At 45.8% G+C, this 17771-nt stretch overlaps 1 protein-coding gene across 1 annotated transcript in view; it reads left to right on the top strand.

Moving 5' to 3' along the window:
* Positions 1 to 17771, top strand: part of LOC112237993 (junctophilin-1) — a 106852-nt gene that overhangs the window by 76726 nt on the left and 12355 nt on the right. The window lies entirely within an intron of this gene.

Raw genomic sequence — 17771 nt, 5'->3', positions numbered from 1 at the left:
CTAGCAGGCCTCAGAACATAACAGATACATCCTTTAGTAATGGTCTGTTTCATGGGTTAGTCAGGAAAGCTTCAGGGCCCTAGCAGGCCTCAGAACATAACAGATACATCCTTTAGTAATGGTCTGTTTCATGGGTTAGTCAGGAAAGCTTCAGGGCCCTAGCAGGCCTCAGAACATAACAGATACATCCTTTAGTAATGGTCTGTTTCATGGGTTAGTCAGGAAAGCTTCAGGGCCCTAGCAGGCCTCAGAACATAACAGATACATCCTTTAGTAATGGTCTGTTTCATGGGTTAGTCAGGAAAGCTTCAGGGCCCTAGCAGGCCTCAGAACATAACAGATACATCCTTTAGTAATGGTCTGTTTCATGGGTTAGTCAGGAAAGCTTCAGGGCCCTAGCAGGCCTCAGAACATAACAGATACATCCTTTAGTAATGGTCTGTTTCATGGGTTAGTCAGGAAAGCTTCAGGGCCCTAGCAGGCCTCAGAACATAACAGATACATCCTTTAGTAATGGTCTGTTTCATGGGTTAGTCAGGAAAGCTTCAGGGCCCTAGCAGGCCTCAGAACATAACAGATACATCCTTTAGTAATGGTCTGTTTCATGGGTTAGTCAGGAAAGCTTCAGGGCCCTAGCAGGCCTCAGAACATAACAGATACATCCTTTAGTAATGGTCTGTTTCATGGGTTAGTCAGGAAAGCTTCAGGGCCCTAGCAGGCCTCAGAACATAACAGATACATCCTTTAGTAATGGTCTGTTTCATGGGTTAGTCAGGAAAGCTTCAGGGCCCTAGCAGGCCTCAGAACATAACAGATACATCCTTTAGTAATGGTCTGTTTCATGGGTTAGTCAGGAAAGCTTCAGGGCCCTAGCAGGCCTCAGAACATAACAGATACATCCTTTAGTAATGGTCTGTTTCATGGGTTAGTCAGGAAAGCTTCAGGGCCCTAGCAGGCCTCAGAACATAACAGATACATCCTTAAGTAATGGTCTGTTTCATGGGTTAGTCAGGAAAGCTTCAGGGCCCTAGCAGGCCTCAGAACATAACAGATACATCCTTTAGTAATGGTCTGTTTCATGGGTTAGTCAGGAAAGCTTCAGGGCCCTAGCAGGCCTCAGAACATAACAGATACATCCTTTAGTAATGGTCTGTTTCATGGGTTAGTCAGGAAAGCTTCAGGGCCCTAGCAGGCCTCAGAACATAACAGATACATCCTTTAGTAATGGTCTGTTTCATGGGTTAGTCAGGAAAACTTCAGGGCCCTAGCAGGCCTCAGAACATAACAGATACATCCTTAAGTAATGTTCCAGAACTCTACCCATAATAATGCAATAACTTCATCATACCACCCCAGTCCCTACACTCCAAAAGGGTTCTGCAGCTGTCCCAATAGGAGAGCCCTTATTTGGTTCCAGGTTGAAGCCTTTTTCGTTCCAGGTAGAGCTATTGTGGTTTCCATGTAGAACCCTCTGTGTAAAAGGGTTCTACTAGGAACCCAAAAGGGTTCTACATGGAACCCAAAATGAGTTCTTCAAAGGGTTACCCTATTGCGACGGCTTAAGAACCCTTTTTTGTTCTAGATAGGACCTTTTTATCTAAAAGTGTAAGGACAGCCTGTCTCGGTAGCTACTTCCCACCTCCTTCCCTCCCTCAGCAGCCCCAGGTATATTTAGTCCTGTGACCTAGTCTGGTAGCACTGATGTGGCTCCCTGCCCAACACTCGCTGGCTGTAATATAGTGTATGAGTAGCAGATCAACAATGAGAGGCATGTGAACGTGTCCCTCTATGCAGCCTCAGAGTCACACTGGCTGCCTCCCAAACGGTACACTAAAATGTGTGCACTATATAGGGACAATAGGGTGAGATTTCTGAGGTACCATATCTACTGACATACTGGCTGGCGGGGGACAGGACAAGGTCTGCTGGTTGTTGGTTATTGGTGTTGTGGAAAACACTGGTCATCCCTGTCCACCCGGTGAGACTCAGCCGGGTGTTCTAGAATGTCTTAGAGTTCTAGAGTGTTCCAGAGTTTGAGTATCCTAGAGTTCTAGTGTTCTAGAGTTCTAGAGTGTTCTTGAGTTCTATAGTGTTCTAGAGTTTTAGTGTTCTAGAATGTCTTAGAGTTCTAGAGTGTTCCAGAGTTTGAGTATCCTAGAGTTCTAGTGTTCTACTGTCCAAGAGTTCTATAGTGTTCTAGAGTTTTAGTGTTCTAGAGTGTCGAAGAGTTCTATAGTGTTCTAGATTTCTATGGTGTTCTAAAGTGTTCTAGAGTTCTATAGTGTTCCAGAGAGAGTTCTAGAATGTCCTTGCCTCATTCAGATCATAAATGAGAAGGCTGATGGCCATGTTGTCCTGATGCTGATAGGAAGAACATCAGATCAGTGGAGTTTAAGACATGAGGTTAAATGTGGTTTATGACTGATCTTGTAAAACAACGCATTTCACTGTACCTAACCAGTGTATGTGACAATAAAACATTATTATTATTATTATTATTTATACCTCAGCTGACCAACAGCTCTGTTAGATGAGATGTGGGGTTTAGACATGAGGTTAGACATGGTTTCATTCAGCTGACCAACAGCTCTGTTAGATGAGATCTATGTCAGGTAGGTAATTCTAGGTGTGTTGTCTAGCCCAGGTAGGTGTGTTGTCTAGCCCAGGTAGGTGTGTTTGTCTAGCCCAGGTAGGTGTGTTGTCTAGCCCAGGTAGGTGTGTTTGTCTAGCCCAGGTAGGTGTGTTGTCTAGCCCAGGTAGGTGTGTTTGTCTAGCCCAGGTAGGTGTGTTGTCTAGCCCAGGTAGGTGTGTTGTCTAGCCCAGGTAGGTAATTCTAGGTGTGTTGTCTAGCCCAGGTAGGTGTGTTGTCTAGCCCAGGTAGGTGTGTTTGTCTAGCCCAGGTAGGTGTGTTTGTCTAGCCCAGGTAGGTGTGTTTGTCTAGCCCAGGTAGGTGTGTTTGTCTAGCCCAGGTAGGTGTGTTGTCTAGCCCTGTTAGGTGTGTTGTCTAGCTCAGGTAGGTGTGTTGTCTAGCCCAGGTAGGTGTGTTGTCTAGCCCAGGTAGGTAATTCTAGGTGTGTTGTCTAGCCCAGGTAGGTGTGTTGTCTAGCCCAGGTAGGTGTGTTGTCTAGCCCAGGTAGGTGTGTTGTCTAGCCCAGGTAGGTGTGTTGTCTAGCCCAGGTAGGTGTGTTTGTCTAGCCCAGGTAGGTGTGTTGTCTAGCCCAGGTAGGTGTGTTGTCTAGCCCAGGTAGGTGTGTTTGTCTAGCCCAGGTAGGTGTGTTTGTCTAGCCCAGGTAGGTGTGTTTGTCTAGCCCAGGTAGGTGTGTTGTCTAGCCCTGTTAGGTGTGTTGTCAAGCCAAGGTAGGTGTGTTTGTCTAGCCCAGGTAGGTGTGTTGTCTAGCCCAGGTAGGTGTGTTGTCTAGCCCAGGTAGGTAATTCTAGGTGTGTTTTCTAGCCCAGGTAGGTGTGTTGTCTAGCCCAGGTAGGTGTGTTGTCTAGCCCAGGAAGGTGTGTTTGTCTAGCCCAGGTAGGTGTGTTTGTCTAGCCCAGGTAGGTGTGTTTGTCTAGCCCAGGTAGGTGTGTTGTCTAGCCCAGGTAGGTGTGTTTGTCTAGCCCAGGTAGGTGTGTTGTCTAGCCCAGGTAGCCCAGTAGGTGTGTTTGTCTAGCCCAGGTAGGTGTGTTTGTCTAGCCCAGGTAGGTGTGTTTGTCTAGCCCAGGTAGGTGTGTTTGTCTAGCCCAGGTAGGTGTGTTTGTCTAGCCCAGGTAGGTGTGTAGTTGGCTTGCCCAGTTAGGTGTGTAGTTGTCTAGCCCAGGTAGGTGTGTTTGTCTAGCCCAGGTAGGTGTGTTTGTCTAGCCCAGGTAGGTGTGTAGTTGTCTAGCCCAGGTAGGTGTGTAGTTGTCTAGCCCTGTTATGTGCGTGTTGTTTTGTCATCTGCTGTGTGTTTGCCAGTCAGCTCATGTTGTCTGTAATCCAGGGCCCTATTTTTACACTATTTTTGACCCATTTCTTCTCTTCTGATGGATGAAAAAACGAAAGTTGAACTGGAGAAGAGTCAGACAGACAGTTGAACTGAAGAAGGGTCAGACAGACAGTTGATCTGTAGAAGAGTCAGACAGACAGCTGAACTAGAGAAGAGTCAGACAGACAGTTGAACTGGAGAAGAGTCAGACAGACAGCTGAACTAGAGAAGAGTCAGACAGACAGTTGATCTGTAGAAGAATCAGACAGACAGCTGAACTAGAGAAGAGTCAGACAGAACTGGAGAAGAGTCAGACAGACAGCTGAACTGGAGAAGAGTCAGACAGACAGCTGAACTGGTGTAGAGTCAGACAGACAGCTGAACTGGTGTAGAGTCAGACAGAAAGATGAACTGGAGAAGAGTCAGACAGACAGCTGAACTGGAGAAGAGTCAGACAGACAGCTGAACTGGAGAAGAGTCAGACAGACAGCTGAACTGGAGAAGAGTCAGACAGACAGCTGAACAGGAGAAGAGTCAGACAGATAGCTGAACTGGAGAAGAGTCAGACAGACAGCTGAACAGGAGAAGAGTCAGACAGACAGCTGAACAGGAGAAGAGTCAGACAGACAGCTGAACTGGAGAAGAGTCAGACAGATAGCTGAACTGGAGAAGAGTCAGACAGATAGCTGAACTGGAGAAGAGTCAGACAGATAGCTGAACTGGAGAAGAGTCAGACAGACAGCTGAACAGGAGAAGAGTCAGACAGACAGCTGAACAGGAGAAGAGTCAGACAGACAGCTGAACAGGAGAAGAGTCAGACAGACAGCTGAACTGGAGAAGAGTCAGACAGACAGCTGAACTGGAGAAGAGTCAGACAGACAGCTGAACAGGAGAAGAGTCAGACAGACAGCTGAACAGGAGAAGAGTCAGACAGACAGCTGAACAGGAGAAGAGTCAGACAGACAGCTGAACAGGAGAAGAGTCAGACAGACAGCTGAACAGGAGAAGAGTCAGACAGACAGCTGAACAGGAGAAGAGTCAGACAGACAGCTGAACTGGAGAAGAGTCAAACAGAAAGATGAACTGGAGAAGAGTCAGACAGACAGCTGAACAGGAGAAGAGTCAGACAGACAGCTGAACTGGAGAAGAGTCAGACAGACAGCTGAACTGGAGAAGAGTCAGACAGACAGCTGAACTGGAGAAGAGTCAGACAGACAGCTGAACTGGAGAAGAGAGACAAAACTGGAGAAGAGTCAGACAGACAGCTGAACTTGAGAAGAATCAGACAGACAGCTGAACTGCAGAAGAGTCAAGCTGAACTGGAGAAGTCATGTAGTATAAAGGCTTCTATGGAATGGGGTGTTCATCTGGGTAAAGACGTATTTGAAAATAGAGAGGGTGCTGGCTTCTCCAAAAGGATTTCACACTGATCTATTTTTACAGAAACACATATAAAATCCCACTGGATATTCTGATGTGACTTCAACCGTCTATTTAGTTCACTACTGGTGCTGATGTCAATACTGTAAAAGTATCCTATCTGCTTCCCAAATGGCACTCTATTCCCTATATAGTGCACTGCTTCTGATCAGATACCTGTGTATGGAATAGGTACCAACTTTTTACTGGGTTCAATAGGTACCATTGGTACCCAGTAAAAGTTGCCCCATAGTTGTTCCGGTTCTAATATACAATACGTGGACAATTATTAGCCGAGTGAGTATTCTGATCGATTCATTACATCTATGCTCATTTTCCAACTCCAAACCATATAAACATGAATGAGTGATTCTTGTTGGACCAGATTGATGGGCCCGTGGCTGGATCAGTAATGGACACAGGGGTACCACTTTGAGTCAGGCGCCAGCAAGGTGGAGGAGGTTGATGATGGACTGAAACTCAACTCCCAAACCTACTGCCAATACTTATTTTCCACCATAATTTGCTAATAAATTCATAGAAAATCCTAAAATGTGATTTTCTGGATTTTTTTTCTCTCATTTTGTCTGTCATAGTTGAAGTGTACCTATGATGAAAATTACAGGCCTCTCTCATCTTTTTAAGTGGGAGAACTTTTTGGCACAATTGTTGGCTGACTAAATACTTTTTTGCCCCACTGTATATGTAGCAGAAATGTTCGCAAAAAATATATATATATATTTGTCCCATCAGTGTGGATATGTTACAAACAAAACTAAATACTCCCAGAAGAAAAGGTCCTTTTCAAAGCCCTGATCGTTTGTAATTGACATTTCAAACACATAACAGATTATCACCCAGTTTCTCTCTTGTCTGTGTGTGCGTGTGTGCGTGTGTGGTTCAGATGAGGGTCACTGGGAAGAGGACTGTGACCTTTTACGATTGGTTCACACATAACAGCACGGCCTAAACACTGTGTGTGTTTTGTGTGCTGCCGCTTGAGTGCGTGCTCGACCGCGTGTCCGTATGGTCCGCGTTACCGCGTGTCCTCGTGACCGCGTGCGTGCGGGTGTGAGAGATCCCGTGTGTATGGTGGGTGTGTTTTATGGAGTGACGTTAATTGGTCTATATTTGGAGGCGATGTGTGCTACCCGGGAACTAATGGAGACATAGCTGGAATCCCAGGCAGCGCTCTGGGGGATAGCTCTCTGCCCCCTTTTCTCTCTCCCCTGCTTGGGCCTGACACACACCACCTGTCCCTTCTCTCAGACAGACCTCCTGGAGGGTGAAGGGGAAGGAGAGGGAGGTGTACAGAGGGCAAAACCTACCCGTTATGATTCTAATGTTTGCCTTACCTCTAATACCTTAACGCTTTACCCTATTGGATAATAGTGAAGGTTCATAAAGACGGCGGACCATTTTATGTATGGTCCTTGCTATGCGGGATCCTTGGGACGTCAAAACACACGTCACGACAAGAGAGACACCACCTCACTACATAAAGAGAGACCTAAGGCAACAACATAGCATGGCAGCAACACATGACAACAACAACATGGTAGCAACACAACATGACAACAACATGGTAGAAACACAACATGACGACAACATTGTAGCAACACAACATGACAACAACATGGTAGCAACACAACATGACAACAACATGGTAGCAACACAACATGACAACAACATGGTAGAAACACAACATGACAACAACATGGTAGCAGCACAACCTGGTAGCAGCACAAAACATGGTATGAACATTATTGGACACAGACAACAGCACAAAGGGCAAGAAGTTAGAGACAACAATACATCACACAAAGCAGCCACAACTGTCAGTAAGAGTGTCCATGATTGAGTCTTTGAATGAAGAGATGGAGATAAAACTGTCCAGTTTGAGTGTTTGTTGCAGCTCGTTCCAGTCGCTAGCTGCAGAGAACTGAAAAGAGGAGCGACCCAGGGATGTGTGTGCTTTGGGGATCTTTAACAGAATGTGACTGGCAGATGAGGGCTGCAGTAGATATCTCAGATAGGGGGGAGTGAACAGGTGTTGTATGTGGAGGATGAGGGCTGCAGTAGGTATCTCAGATAGGGGGGAGTGAACAGGTGTTGTATGTGGAGGATGAGGAATGCAGTAGGTATCTCAGATAGGGGGAGTGAACAGGTGTTGTATGTGGAGGATGAGGGCTGCAGTAGATATCTCAGATAGGGGGAGTGAACAGGTGTTATATCTGGAGGATGAGGGCTGCAGTAGGTATCTCAGATAGGGGGAGTGAACAGGTGTTGTATGTGGAGGATGAGGGCTGCAGTAGGTATCTCAGATAGGGGGAGTGAACAGGTGTTATATGTGGAGGATGAGGGCTGCAGTAGGTATCTCTGATAGGGGCGAGTGAACAGGTGTTGTATGTGGAGGATGAGGGCTGCAGTAGGTATCTCAGATAGGGGGGAGTGAACAGGTGTTGTATGTGGAGGATGAGGGCTGCAGTAGGTATCTCAGATAGGGGGAGTGAACAGGTGTTGTATGTGGAGGATGAGGGCTGCAGTAGGTATCTCTGATAGGGGGAGTGAACAGGTGTTGTATGTGGAGGATGAGGGCTGCAGTAGGTATCTCTGATAGGGGGAGGGAACAGGTGTTGAATGTGGAGGATGAGGGCTGCAGTAGGTATCTCAGATAGGGGAGTGACCAGGTGTTATATGTGGAGGATGAGGGCTGCAGTAGGTATCTCAGATAGGGGCGAGTGAACAGGTGTTGTATGTGGAGGATGAGGGCTGCAGTAGGTATCTCAGATAGGGGGAGTGAACAGGTGTTGTAAATCAAATCAAATCAAATTGTATTTGTCACATACACATGGTTAGCAGATGTTAATGCGAGTGTAGCGAAATGCTTGTGCTTCTAGTTCCGACAATGCAGTAATAACCAACAAGTAATCTAACTAACAATTCCAAAACTACTTTCTTATACCCACAAGTGTAAGGGGATAAAGAATATGTACATAAGGATATATGAATGAGTGATGGTACAGAGCAGCATAGGCAAGATACAGTAGATGATATCGAGTACAGTATATACATATGAGATGAGTATGTAAACCAAGTGGCGTAGTTAAAGTGGCTAGTGATACATGTATTACATAAAGATGCAGTAGATGATATAGAGTACAGTATATACGTATGCATATGAGATGAATAATGTAGGGTATGTAAACATTATATTAGGTAGCATTGTTTAAAGTGGCTAGTGATATATTTTACATCATTTCCCATTATTAAAGTGGCTGGAGTTGAGTCAGTGTGTTGGCAGCAGCCACTCAATGTTAGTGGTGGCTGATTAACAGTCTGATGGCCTTGAGATAGAAGCTGTTTTTCAGTCTGATGGCCTTGAGATAGAAGCTGTTTTTCAGTCTGATGGCCTTGAGATAGAAGCTGTTTTTCAGTCTCTCGGTCCCAGCTTTGATGCACCTGTACTGACCTCGCCTTCTGGATGATAGCAGGGTGAACAGTGGAGGATGAGGGCTGCAGTAGGTATCTCAGATAGGGGAGTGAACAGGTGTTGTATGTGGAGGATGAGGGCTGCAGTAGATATCTCAGATAGGGGGAGTGAACAGGTGTTGTATGTGGAGGATGAGGGCTGCAGTAGGTATCTCAGATAGGGGGAGTGAACAGGTGTTGTATGTGGAGGATGAGGGCTGCAGTAGATATCTCAGATAGGGGGAGTGAACAGGTGTTGTATGTGGAGGATGAGGGCTGCAGTAGGTATCTCAGATAGGGGGAGTGAACAGGTGTTGTATGTGGAGGATGAGGGCTGCAGTAGGTATCTCAGATAGGGGGAGTGAACAGGTGTTATATCTGGAGGATGAGGGCTGCAGTAGGTATCTCAGATAGGGGAGTGAACAGGTGTTGTATGTGGAGGATGAGGGCTGCAGTAGGTATCTCTGATAGGGGGAGTGACCAGGTGTTATATGTGGAGGATGAGGGCTGCAGTAGGTATCTCAGATAGGGGCGAGTGAACAGGTTTGTATGTGGAGGATGAGGGCTGCAGTAGATATCTCAGATAGGGGGAGTGAACAGGTGTTGTATGTGGAGGATGAGGGCTCCAGTAGATATTTCAGATAGTGGGGAGTGAACAGGTGTTATATCTGGAGGATGAGGGCTGCAGTAGGTATCTCAGATAGGGGGGAGTGAACAGGTGTTGTATGTGGAGGATGAGGGCTGCAGTAGGTATCTCAGATAGGGGGAGTGAACAGGTGTTGTATGTGGAGGATGAGGGCTGCAGTAGGTATCTCAGATAGGGGGAGTGAACAGGTGTTATATGTGGAGGATGAGGGCTGCAGTAGGTATCTCAGATAGGGGAGTGAACAGGTGTTGTAAATCAAATCAAATTGTATTTGTCACATACACATGGTTAGCAGATGTTAATGCGAGTGTAGCGAAATGCTTGTGCTTCTAGTTCCGACAATGCAGTAATATCCAACAAGTAATCTAACTAACAATTCCAAAACTACTGTCTTATACCCACAAGTGTAAGGGGATAAAGAATATGTACATAAGGATATATGAATGAGTGATGGTACAGAGCAGCTTAGGCAAGATACAGTAGCTGATATCGAGTACAGTATATACATATGAGATGAGTAAGTAAACAAAGAAGCATAGTTAAAGTGGCTAGTGATACATGTATTACATAAGGATGCAGTCGATGATATAGAGAACAGTATATACGTATGCATATGAGATGAATAATGTAGGGTATGTAAACATTATATTAGGTAGCATTGTTTAAAGTGGCTAGTGATATATTTTACATCATTTCCCATCAATTCCCATTATTAAAGTGGCTGGAGTTGAGTCAGTGTGTTGGCAGCAGCCACTCAATGTTAGTTGTGGCTGATTAACAGTCTGATGGCCTTGAGATAGAAGCTGTTTAACAGTCTGATGGCCTTGAGATAGAAGCTGTTTTTCAGTCTGATGGCCTTGAGATAGAAGCTGTTTTTCAGTCTGATGGCCTTGAGATAGAAGCTGTTTTTCAGTCTCTCGGTCCCAGCTTTGATGCACCTGTACTGACCTCGCCTTCTGGATGATAGCAGGGTGAACAGTGGAGGATGAGGGCTGCAGTAGGTATCTCAGATAGGGGGAGTGAACAGGTGTTGTATGTGGAGGATGAGGGCTGCAGTAGATATCTCAGATAGGGGAGTGAACAGGTGTTGTATGTGGAGGATGAGGGCTGCAGTAGATATCTCAGATAGGGAGGAGTGACCAGGTGTTATATGTGGAGGATGAGGGCTGCAGTAGGTATCTCAGATAGGGAGAGTGAACAGGTGTTGTATGTGGAGGATGAGGGCTGCAGTAGGTATCTCAGATAGGGGTAGTGAACAGGTGTTGTATGTGGAGGATGAGGGCTGCAGTAGGTATCTCAGATAGGAGGGAGTGAACAGGTGTTGTATGTGGAGGATGAGGGCTGCAGTAGGTATCTCAGATAGGGGGAGTGAACAGGTGTTGTATGTGGAGGATGAGGGCTGCAGTAGATATCTCAGATAGGGGGAGTGAACAGGTGTTGTATGTGGAGGATGAGGGCTGCAGTAGGTATCTCAGATAGGGGGAGTGAACAGGTGTTGTATGTGGAGGATGAGGGCTGCAGTAGGTATCTCAGATAGGGGGAGTGAACAGGTGTTGTATGTGGAGGATGAGGGCTGCAGTAGGTATCTCAGATAGGGGAGTGAACAGGTGTTGTATGTGGAGGATGAGGGCTGCAGTAGGTATCTCAGATAGGGGGAGTGAACAGGTGTTATATGTGGAGGATGAGGGCTGCAGTAGGTATCTCAGATAGGGGAGTGAACAGGTGTTATATGTGGAGGATGAGGGCTGCAGTAGGTATCTCAGATAGGGGGAGTGAACAGGTGTTATATGTGGAGGATGAGGGCTGCAGTAGATATCTCAGATAGGGGGGAGTGAACAGGTGTTGTATGTGGAGGATGAGGGCTGCAGTAGGTATCTCAGATAGGGGGGAGTGGCCTAATAAAGGAGGATGAAAAAGGAAAACTATCAGTCAACGGGAGAAAAAGTCATGAAGCGTAATCTCAAGATGACGGACGAACAGGTCGATTTTCAAAGGGCTCATCGGTGGCAGAGGGGAGGGAAGACCCTTGTCTGATCGAAGCTATGCTAACTCACTCCAAAATCAAGTTTGCCTTGTTACGACAGTGTATGGAATCGAAGAGCACCCCATTCTCTATTAAATAACAATTTCCCCATGAAATAGTAGAGAGACAGCCATGTACCCCGCTTTCAAAAGGCTCTGATCAGAGAAGCAGAATATTTGTCTCGTGGTCGATAGAGTAAACAACCAAATGTTCAAGGACTCGAAGATTCCAGCGTGTCTGTGAGTGATACTTTAACAGTATAGCTTCCGTCCCTCTCCTCGCCCCTACCTGGGCTTGAACCTGGTACCCTCTGCAGACATTGACAACAGCCACCCTTGAAGCATCGTTACCCATCGCTCCATTTGCAGAGCAGAGGGGAAACAACTACTTCAAGGCCTCAGAGCGAGTCACCGACTGAAACGCTGTCAGCGCACTAACTAGCGAGCCGTTTCACATCACATCACATTGGTTACACTAGCTACCTCCTGACCGATACACATTTGTTCCGCATTACACAGTACAATTATGGAATCATTTGTTTAAAAATAATGATAATAAAAATTAAAAAAACATTTTTAAGATTTTGGACTCAATTTAATTTGAAATATTTTAATTTATTAATTTATATATAAATGTATATATTTTTTAAATTCCTGCAGTATGGAACCTTACAATAAGGTTGGATTTATGGTAATGCAGAATAGGTAGGATGGATTTATCCTTTTTCTATTTATTTACTACTTTGAACTTTGAACTATATGGACTTATGGGAAGTCAGTCTCACCAGAAGATGGGTAAGACTGACCTTTTAATGTTTTATTGTTTATTTATTTAATTAGAAGATTACACAGGTAGTACACAGGTTCATTTGTTTAGTTTAATATATTATGGCCTAATTGTAGAGGTGTTATGTAGAGGTGTTATGACTTAAAAGATGTGAATTGGGAACAATTATAAATTAAGGTAAAACATAGTAAATATGATAGATGTTGAGCTAAAAGATTATAGAATGCAAAACCTGCCTAGGTTCTCTATTGGCATAGGCCTATACCATCCTAAAATAACTGGTGTCATTATCATTTTACATTTAAAAAGTTCATCTCAATATTTAAAATGTAAAGCACATATTATTGGATTGGTGCTCAACAGTGTTTTTGTCTCTATTAGTGTGTGACTGGGGCTGGTTTTAACACAGGGATAAACTGTGTGACTGGGATAAACTGTGTGACTGGGATAAACTGTGTGACTGGGATAAACTGTGTGACTGGGATAAACTGTGTGACTGGGATAAACTGTGTGACTGGGATAAACTGTGTGACTGGGATAAACCTTGTGACTGGGATAAACCGTGTGACTGGGATAAACCTTGTGACTGGGATAAACTGTGTGACTGGGATAAACTGTGTGACTGGGATAAACTGTGTGACTGGGATAAACTGTGTGACTGGGATAAACTGTGTGACTGGGGCTTGTTTTAACACTGGGATAAACTGATTAAAAACCAACACAATAACTGGCTTATGGAAGCACTATATTCTAAGAGAGAAGTATATTATATATTTCTATATAAGCTATTTATGCTACCTTTTTTATATTCTTGATACTAATGATATAGGCCAAGGTGTAAAACAGCCGAGGTGATAGAGCAACGACCCTGGAATAAAAACTAAATGTGTGTATGGGTGGAGAGAGGGTTGGTTTTATAGGTTTATTCTCTTTGGATTGTCAGTAGTGCATGTATTCTTGGCTGTCGTGCCATGGCTGTGTCAGAGTCGATTGTGAGTTTAACGTATGTATCCCTTTATGGGTAGTGTGATGCCTAAGACTATAACTTTTCAGGGAAGACCCAGACGCAGACAGTGTCTAAGTAACAAAGGTGTATTACTAGAACAGGGGGCAGGCACAACGACGGGTCAACGGCAGGCAGAGGTCAGCAATCCAGATCAGAGTCCATAACGTACAGAACAGCAGGCAAAACGACAGGTCAAGGGCAGGCAGAGGTCAGCAATCCAGATCAGAGTCTATAACGTACAGAACAGCAGGCAAAACGACAGGTCAAGGGCAGGCAGAGGTCAGCAATCCAGATCAGAGTCTATAACGTACAGAACAGCAGGCAAAACGACGGGTCAAGGGCAGGCAGAGGTCAGCAATCCAGATCAGAGTCTATAACGTACAGAACAGCAGGCAAAACGACGGGTCAAGGGCAGGCAGAGGTCAGCAATCCAGATCAGAGTCCATAACGTACAGAACAGCAGGCAGTCTCGGGGTCTGGGTAGGCAGAGGGCAGTAATCCAGATCAGAGTCTATAACGTACAGAACAGCAGGCAAAACGACAGGTCAAGGGCAGGCAGAGGTCAGCAATCCAGATCAGAGTCTATAACGTACAGAACAGCAGGCAAAACGACGGGTCAAGGGCAGGCAGAGGTCAGTAATCCAGATCAGAGTCTATAACGTACAGAACAGCAGGCAAAACGACAGGTCAAGGGCAGGCAGAGGTCAGCAATCCAGATCAGAGTCTATAACGTACAGAACAGCAGGCAAAACGACGGGTCAAGGGCAGGCAGAGGTCAGCAATCCAGATCAGAGTCTATAACGTACAGAACAGCAGGCAAAACGACGGGTCAACGGCAGGCAGAGGTCAGCAATCCAGATCAGAGTCCATAACGTACAGAACAGCAGGCAAAACGACAGGTCAAGGGCAGGCAGAGGTCAGCAATCCAGATCAGAGTCTATAACGTACAGAACAGCAGGCAAAACGACAGGTCAAGGGCAGGCAGAGGTCAGCAATCCAGATCAGAGTCTATAACGTACAGAACAGCAGGCAGTCTCGGGGTCTGGGCAGGCAGAGGTCAGCAATCCAGATCAGAGTCCATAACGTACAGAACAGCAGGCAGTCTCGGGGTCTGGGCAGGCAGAGGTCAGCAATCCAGATCAAAGTCTATAACGTACAGAACAGCAGGCAAAACGACGGGTCAAGGGCAGGCAGAGGTCAGCAATCCAGATCAGAGTCTATAACGTACAGAACAGCAGGCAAAACGACAGGTCAAGGGCAGGCAGAGGTCAGCAATCCAGATCAGAGTCTATAACGTACAGAACAGCAGGCAAAACGACAGGTCAAGGGCAGGCAGAGGTCAGTAATCCAGATCAGAGTCTATAACGTACAGAACAGCAGGCAAAACGACGGGTCAAGGGCAGGCAGAGGTCAGTAATCCAGATCAGAGTCCATAACGTACAGAACAGCAGGCAAAACGACGGGTCAACGGCAGGCAGAGGTCAGTAATCCAGATCAGAGTCTATAACGTACAGAACAGCAGGCAAAACGACGGGTCAAGGGCAGGCAGAGGTCAGTAATCCAGATCAGAGTCCATAACGTACAGAACAGCAGGTAGTCTCGGTGTCTGGGCAGGCAGAGGTCAGTAATCCAGATCAGAGTCTATAACGTACAGAACAGCAGGCAGTCTCGGGGTCTGGGCAGGCAGAGGTCAGTAAATCCAGATCAGAGTCCATAACAAACAGAACAGCAGGCAGTCTCGGGGTCTGGGCAGGCAGAGGTCAGCAATCCAGATCAGAGTCTATAACGTACAGAACAGCAGGCAGTCTCGGGGTCTGGGCAGGCAGAGGTCAGCAATCCAGATCAGAGTCTATAACGTACAGAACAGCAGGCAAAACGATGGGTCAAGGGCAGGCAGAGGTCAGCAATCCATATCAGAGTCTATAACGTACAGAACAGCAGGCAAAACGACGGGTCAACGGCAGGCAGAGGTCAGTAATCCAGATCAGAGTCTATAACGTACAGAACAGCAGGCAAAACGACGGGTCAAGGGCAGGCAGAGGTCAGCAATCCAGATCAGAGTCTATAACGTACAGAACAGCAGGCAAAACGACGGGTCAAGGGCAGGCAGAGGTCAGCAATCCAGATCAGAGTCTATAACGTACAGAACAGCAGGCAAAACGACGGGTCAAGGGCAGGCAGAGGTCAGCAATCCAGATCAGAGTCTATAACGTACAGAACAGCAGGCAAAACGACGGGTCAAGGGCAGGCAGAGGTCAGCAATCCAGATCAGAGTCCATAACGTACAGGTCAACAGCAGGTAGTCTCGGTGTCTGGGCAGGCAGAGGTCAGCAGGCAGTCTCGGTGTCTGGGCAGGCAGAGGTCAGTAATCCAGATCAGAGTCTATAACGTACAGAACAGCAGGCAGTCTCGGGGTCTGGGCAGGCAGAGGTCAGTAAATCCAGATCAGAGTCCATAACGAACAGAACAGCAGGCAGTCTCGGGGTCTGGGCAGGCAGAGGTCAGCAATCCAGATCAGAGTCTATAACGTACAGAACAGCAGGCAGTCTCGGGTCTGGGCAGGCAGAGGTCAGTAAATCCAGATCAGAGTCCATAACGAACAGAACAGCAGGCAGTCTCGGGGTCTGGGCAGGCAGAGGTCAGTAATCCAGATCAGAGTCTATAACTTACAGAACAGCAGGCAGTCTCGGGGTCTGGGCAGGCAGAGGTCAGTAATCCAGATCAGAGTCTATAACTTACAGAACAGCAGGCAGTCTCGGGGTCTGGGCAGACAGAGTGGTCAAAACCGGGAAAACTAGAAAACAGGAACTAGAAACAGACAGGAGCAAGGGGGGGGGGTGGAATGCTGGTAGGCTTGACAAACAAAACGAACTGGCAACAGACAAGCAATAGTAATTTACAACATTAACAATGTCTACACTTGTATTTCTGATCAATGTGATTTTCTTTCAAAAACAAGGACATTTCTCAGTGACCCCAAACTATTGAACGGTAGTGTATATGGAGCAGAAACAAACAAGTGTGTCCTCTGAAGAGAGGGGGTGGGGCGGGGGGAGGGGGGTAAATAATAAAAAATAATTATACAAAAATGAAAAAGGGTTATGGTTAAGGTTAGGGGTCAAGGTTAGGGTTTAGGGTAGCGATGTCCCAAGGATCCCGCATAGCACTAACCCATCATGTTTGTTGTAATTCTTTATTAGTATGCGCGATTATATATATGCCCACTTTATGAACTCCAAGGTGTGCGCATACACACACACACACACACACAGTGTGATCTGTGAGTGCCTCCTTTATGATGTTGGTTAATACCGTATGTTCTGACTCCTGTGGCTAACATACACCGGCATGTCAACAAACAAAGACGGACATGAAAGCTCGGCTACAGTATTCACTAGGAATCACAGCTGACGTTACTACGTAGAGGACCATCCACTCTCGTCCTCTTTCCATCTGGTATTTACTGGAGTTTTGCCGGGCAAGCCAGAGCCTAGCTATCTCAGCCAGCTAACTGGTCCCCGGACCATCGAAGCTAGCTAGGAAACTATCGGTAGCTAACTATTAGCAACTGTGGATAATTGGTTCCTACGTTGTTTTAATCATAAGACTACCTGAAATTATGCTAGCTCCCATTATCTGTTTTTTTTTTATAGGACCTCATATTATCTGAAGTGTGTAAAGGTTAGGTAATAGTTAGCTAGCTATCTAGGTAGCTACTCTACTGAAAATGTAGCTAGATAGTTAGCTAGATAGCTAGATAGCTACTGTACTCAAAATTGAGCTAGTTAGTTAGCTAGCTATCTAGGTAGCTACTGTACTGAACATGTGGCTAGATAGTTAGCTAGCTACCTGTCTAGCTAAATAAACAACAGCTGGAAGACCTAGCTGGCTACTAACTTATATAGATGATCAATATGTAGCTTTTCTTGTAGGGAGCCAAGGAAGCCAACTCTGACCTGTATCAGTGATGGACACTAGCTAGAATGTGGACCAATAATAGTGTAACAACCCTGGGTTTATAAGCACGTATATCGACTCTGCCGCGCCAGCATGCTTTTGCTGCACAGTCGATAGCGAGCTGGGGGGGTTCGAGACCCGTTCCCTGCTGTTTAATTACAATACTAATAACATTACACAAATACAATAGGTCAACTTCTTTCAAAATGGTGTGATGAGTCAGTGCTCTTGTAAGAAGGCTGTCACTTGGTCATAATTCATATTCTGTACCAAATACATTGTCTATCAATAAACCCTTTACAATGTACAACTTCTAGTACAAATTTAGCTTTGTATTCTCCCCACAACAACACCAGTATTCCTTTAGCAGAATGGGTACGTACTATAATATGGATTAGAGCCAGGAGAGGAGTGAGTGGTGGCATGTTAGAACACAGACATGGTTCTAATGTCAGTGGTGTTAGAACACAGACATGGTTCTAATGTCAGTAGTGTTAGAACACAGAC

Source organism: Oncorhynchus tshawytscha, linkage group LG29, assembly GCF_018296145.1.
Source record: "Oncorhynchus tshawytscha isolate Ot180627B linkage group LG29, Otsh_v2.0, whole genome shotgun sequence".
NCBI classification, from domain to species: domain Eukaryota; kingdom Metazoa; phylum Chordata; class Actinopteri; order Salmoniformes; family Salmonidae; genus Oncorhynchus; species Oncorhynchus tshawytscha.
Note: the sequence above shows the minus strand (reverse complement) of the source record. Positions and strands in the feature narration are given on the sequence as shown.